The sequence below is a fragment of the Galeopterus variegatus genome, unplaced genomic scaffold (assembly GCF_000696425.1).
Source record: "Galeopterus variegatus unplaced genomic scaffold, G_variegatus-3.0.2 Scaffold10561, whole genome shotgun sequence".
Classification (NCBI taxonomy): Eukaryota; Metazoa; Chordata; class Mammalia; order Dermoptera; family Cynocephalidae; genus Galeopterus; species Galeopterus variegatus.
The window spans coordinates 38,219-43,995 of record NW_007736672.1 but is presented as its reverse complement, the minus strand read 5'-3'; the positions used below and the strand labels follow the sequence as shown (position 1 = coordinate 43,995).

Below are 5,777 nucleotides of genomic sequence, written 5' to 3'. Positions count from 1 at the left end.
TCAAGACAGGAGCAGCGTTCCACTTCCTGTTTTTGGCTCAAGGCTAGACCTGCCACATTTGCTTAGGGAAGAAAGTCATGGCCAGTCTGGGTTCCAGGGGTGAGGGTCTGTGTACTTGACCTGGGAGGGACTGAGTGACCTGGCCTCTCACTGTGTGATTTTGGGTTGGCAGCCTGGGCCACCTGGGAACAGAAGTTACTTACAGAGCACATTCAGAGTGAATGGTTCACTGTGTCTGGCACTCACTGGATTCTGGGTTCCACATTCATAGGGTCCTGTATCATTCCTTGTGACACTGAGTAGAGTGAGAGTCTTGTTGTCCAGGGACAGATCCAGCCTGTGATTGTGATTTGCCAATTTCTGGGATTGGTGGATCAGAGTAATGTTCATTGCCCTTGGGCCTGATCCCTGGTGGACAAGGAAGCTTCCAGAGCATCTTCTCTCCTCTGTTTGTCCCCCTGGGCATGCTGACATTCCTAGGGCACCTCCTAAGTTCCCAAGGGCAATTGGCTAATATCTTGGTGCACCTGTCTGTCTATTATCTCTACCTCAAGTAGGTGAAGGAGTAGGCTCTGCCCTTCCCCAGATATGGCTCTTGGGGTTGAGCCTTGGCTGGTGTCCAGCTCTAGGGGCTGGTGATAAGACTTGGGCAGCTGGTAAATCATTGCTTCCCATTAGCTCTGCCCAGGAGGCAAAAACCCAGCCTTGGCCACATGCTTTAGGTCACCTGCAATCAGGAGCCCTGGGACAGGGGTCTGCAGTAGGGGCTTCCTGCAGCTGACCTTCCCTGTGAGGATCCCAGAGGTCCCTCAGTCCATACCCTGACCAAGTCCTGCAGAATCTTCCTCAGGGTCATATTCTTGGGTGGGTGAGGTGATGGGGGGCTGGACTGAGACTAGTCTCCTTCTGCTGAGTTACCCCATCAGACTGTCATTCTCTCTGCAGCCAGTGTCTGCAGGGTCAGAAATCTGGAGTAAGAAATTCCGATCTTTTGAAGTTTGTCTCCACAGTGTGTGCCCTGTGCTAAATGTTCAAACTCCAACGTGGGACTTAATGCAGAGGGAGATGTAGGCAGACTCCAGGCCTGACAGTCATGTGTGTGTGAAGCAGAATCGACCCCACCCCAATACCCAGAGGTACAGAGGAATCACTTATGGTGTATGTGGAACTGTCCAGATACTTGGTCAGGGCTGAGCTTTGCATCTATGATTTGTGCTGTGTAGTGTCCTGTGTTCCCCAGGGTGACGTTCTGGAACAGCAGGGATCCATTGGGGAATAATGTCTTTTGACTGCTGTATGCAGGCCCTAGGGTATTTACTTGAGTGTATATTATATATGCTGTAATGAGATTAGCACCTACCCTTTTTCCTTTGTTCCAGACATAACTTGAGTATTCTCTGGCAGATTGTGGACAAGATTGTGGAACATCCTTCCCTTCAGCAGCATTGAATGGCACAGATTCCATAGTGAGTTGGGCAGTGGTGGGAGGGTTCCAGAAGGTTACAAGTGAGGACAGGAGGGAAGAGAGAAATCAGTCAATATTGGGATGTATGTACTGGGATAGAAGCATGGGGCCCTGAGTCCTGAGCAGGTTTCTTCATCCTTCAGCCTTGGCATGTGTTTGTGTGTGTGTGTGTGTGTGTGTGTCCTACTAGGTTAGGGTCAGCAGCGTGACCTCCATTTCCCCAGAGACTTTGAACTTGTCATTCTCTCTGAAATACTAGTCCTCAGTGTCTTCAGGGCTCACCCCCTCACTGCCCTTAGACCCCTGCTCACATTCAGGGTGTCTTTGGGAGATGCCTTCCCTGACCACCTCCTCTAGAGGCCCTGGGCCCTCACTCTCTGACCTTTCCCTGCTCTGTTCCCTCCATGGCTCTTGTCAATACCAGCAGTGGATTGAATGGTTCCCCCAAACCATTGAAGCTTAATCCCCACTGTAACTGTTGAGGATGGGAAATCTTATTATGATCACAAAAGGTGGGGACTTGAAGAGGTGATTAATTGTAAGGACCATGCCATCGTGAATGGACGTGGTTCTGAGGGCTTTAAAAGGAAAGCACATGAGAGTCTCTCTCTATCTCTGCTCGGCCATTTTCTGCCATGTGAGATGCCTGTATTAGTGTCACCACCGAGGCCTTCACCAGATGTGTGTTCCCTGGACTTTGGACTTCCTAGCCTTGAAAACTGTAAGCAATAAATTTCATTTTCTTACAAAATACACACTTCTAAGTATTTAATTATAAGGAAGAGAACTGGCCTAATACAACACCTGACCTCACCTTCTAGATCTCTTTGTCTTCCTCCTCAGTGGAGCGTGAGCTCATGAGGGCAGGGCCTTGTGTGGTCTTTGTTGTACCCCAGTGCCTAGGACAGGCTGCAGATACCTGTGGAAGAGTTAAGGAGCGTTCTCAGGTTGCCCACATCCTGCTATTTATTTGTCAATTTCTGAGGTTTGTAAGTGCAAAGGTTAGTGCCCCTGATTCTTTTTGCTTTTCTTGATTTTCACCGTGATGTAAATTGTTATTATCATCAGTTTTCAAAATTCAGTGTTCAGTGATGAATAACTTCAAAAACAAAGAGCAATTGAGATTCTCCTTCCCCTTTCCATTTTCAGCTCACTGAATCTTTCCTGTTGCTGAGCCTCCTCTGTCTCTTTGCTGCCCTCTCCCCTCAGGCTCCAAGCAAAAGCCCCCTGTCCCCTCTCGGGGTCCTTTCCTCACCAGCAGACCACAGCCAGTCTCTGTGCTCCCATCCTCCCACCCACTCCCAGGGAACCTTCCCCTCTCACCTGTGAGCAGGAGGCTCTGCCCGGGGATGTGCTGTCTGTGTGCAGGGTCTGGGGGGGGCCTCATCGTCTCTGCTGCCTGCTCTGTCCTCCCTCTGTGGAGAAGAGCTTCGGCTCCAGAAATACTCACAGCACTGCAGCTGGGGTGTGTCAGCTCTGCTGTCCTTTCTCCATCTGTGTTGAGCCTGGACCCAGGGCAGGAGCACTTCCCAGGTTCACATGGGATGGGGACGGGGTCTCTGTCCAGGAGGTCTCCCTGTCCCCTTCTCTGTTATTCCTGCCTCTTGTGTTCCTTCTTCCCTTTTCCTATCTGTGTACATTTGGGTTCCTTAGGAACTGCTGAGAACATTTGCGTTCTTCAGCTATGACTCTCCATCCAGCTGCCCATACACGCATAGACACACACACAGACACACACAGATACACACATGCACAACCACACATATACAAAAACACACACACAGGCAGCTACACTTATGCACAACCACACATAGACACACACAGAGAGACAGATGCACACATGCATAAACACACACAGACACACCCACATATAGACACACAGCATTGGCCAAACAAGCACAGTCCTGGGCCCTCAGTGTCCTGCCACCCCCACAGGTACAGGTTGGGGTGCACAGACAGCCTCCCCTGCAGAACTCTCATCCATCTCTTCTTCCTTTCAGAGCAGAAGCCAGGGGTCTGCACCAGGAACTATTGTCACAGGGATTTCACACCTCCTGTACCTCACAATCACCAGGGGAACTTTATAAAGATTTTGAGAATCCTGGGCGACACCTCAGAAATGCTGCCTCAGTGGCTGCACAAGTGACATCGATGTCCAGCCAGGGTGAGACTCAATGTGAGGGCCTGGGGTGGGGGTCATTTTCTTCCTGTGCACACAGAGTGTCTATAGACCCTGTTAAAATGCAGGTTCAGACTTGGCAGGTGTGGAGTAGACCTGAGAGTCTGCATCTTCCAGCTCTCAGGTGATGCTGACGGTGCTGTCCTGGGAACTCACTGTCAGAAGCAAGGCCGATGGGGACCCCTGTCTTCCTGGAGGAAGACTTGCTACCCCAGCACTGACCTCTGCCATGAACAGGTCTTGGGTCTCTGTGTGTCAGCAACACATAGAGAACCCCTGTGGTCCCAACTGTGTGGGTTAATGTCTCTTTGTGATGCAGAACCCCGGCTAAACACCTGGGTCTTCCCAGTGTTCTCAAATGTGCTGGGAAGGTTGGACTTACTCCTAGCAGGAGGTGACAGGATCAACTGTGGGACTAGAAAGGGGCAGCAGAGTGATGAGTGGTGAGGGGACCCACCCTCTATCTCAGTGTCACCAGCTTGGCCTCTGATCCAGGGGAAGAGACCCAGGCCAGGGTGTCTCAGAAGGAGCTGCAGGTCCTGGGTGTGAAAGGGGAGGTGTCCTGCATGTCCTGGGAAGAGAGGACTGTGGTGGTGGGAGGTCGGGTGCTGTGGGCTCCATTGTCCTTGGGGAAGGTTTCAGGGAGACCCTTCCTCTTCCTCTTTGTGTCTGTTGGCTGAGCTGTGGCTCAGGGATTGTCCTTTACCATTCTGGGCAGTGTGTGTCCTCTGCCAGGCTGACTCTCCTGTGGTCATCCTGCCTTTCCCCATGGGTGGTGCCAGGAGGGAGTGGGAGCTGCACAGGGACCCCTGGTAGACTAGAATCCTTAGAGGCCTCAGGAAGGAGCAGGAGGGACAGATCAGGCATGTAGGAGGATTCCAGAAGTGTCTGTTGGGGCGAAGGATGGAAATCAGGTTCATCTCCACCTCCTTTGCCAAAGCCAGGCTCCCGTCTGAGGGGAATTCATTTCCTGAGTGTTGTCTGTGCATCCCAATGTCACCTCTGGGAGGGCATGAGACCTGAAGCCAGCGTCAGGGGCTGCACCAGGGATGCTGACCAGACTCCAAATGATGTGTGTGGCCATGACCCCTGGACAGAAGCGGGCTCTGACCTCCTGGCTGCAAGGTCAGTTCAGCCCTGGTCTTGTTCACTGTGGGTCTCTAAGCTGCCAACTCCATCCCAGTGGAGGGTGAGCTGAGGGAGAGGACAGGTGTTGTGCAGAGGACTCCTGGTTCACTGTTGGAAGAACTGTCCACCATGGGGATGTGCTGCCTCAGGAAAAGCCATCTGTCAAAGTTTCAAAGGAAGAGCCTGGGGAGGATTCTCTTGAGGCTTTAGTGAGAAGATGCTGGCCTGCAAGGTTGGTCTCCAGAACACCCTGTTTCCCTCCATCATTGCCCTGGGGGTGAAGCCTGAAAGTCATCTATGTCCTGTCTGTCATCTACTCTAGGCCTCCCTACAGAGGGCCCAGGAATTGGAGCAGCTCCCACCTGGAGACTCAGCAGGGGATCTGTGGGTTCCTCTGTTAGGGGAGGGGAGGCCCTGTGGCCCCTCAGCCCCTCTGAGATAGAAGCACAGGCAGATCCTGGGTTATCTTATCCTGTTCTGCATGGGAAGTTCACCTTGCCCCCCAGGACTCCTGGGGCTGGGGAGGATCTGCAGGGACCATAGCCAGGTGTCCCCAGAGGCCTGTGACTCTTATTGTTGGAGACTTACCCTCTGACCTCTTTTGTGGTCTGGGTGGAGCTTGGGTTTCCCCTGGTGGTTAGTCCATCTGAGATGGAGGACAGAGATTTTGTGACAGGTCAGATGTATTTCTGAGAAGAGGAAGAGCAAAGGACAAGGACTGCCTGTCCAGTCCCTCCTGGAAGGTATTTTATTGCTCACAAGTCAGAGTTGGGTAGTGGGTGTCAATGTTCTGGGTACCAATCGGGTTCTTACCCCTTATAGTTAGGGGGTCCCTGTCCTCTGCTAGAGGTACCATGGTAAAAGCCCTGTCCCTGGGACAGCTGCAGGCACTCACCCATCTCTTCCCCTGCTGATGCCTCTGACCTGTGTCCACAGGGAACATGCTCTGAGCTCCAGGTGTCACATGGAGGTGATGTACTTCTAATGTATGGTTTCCCCCATCCA

General features: G+C 52.2%; 1 pseudogene; it reads right to left on the bottom strand.

Moving 5' to 3' along the window:
- Positions 1-203: 203 nt before the first annotated feature.
- Positions 204-1,519, bottom strand: LOC103610081 (annotated as a pseudogene).
- Between the last annotated feature and the right edge of the window lie 4,258 nt (positions 1,520-5,777).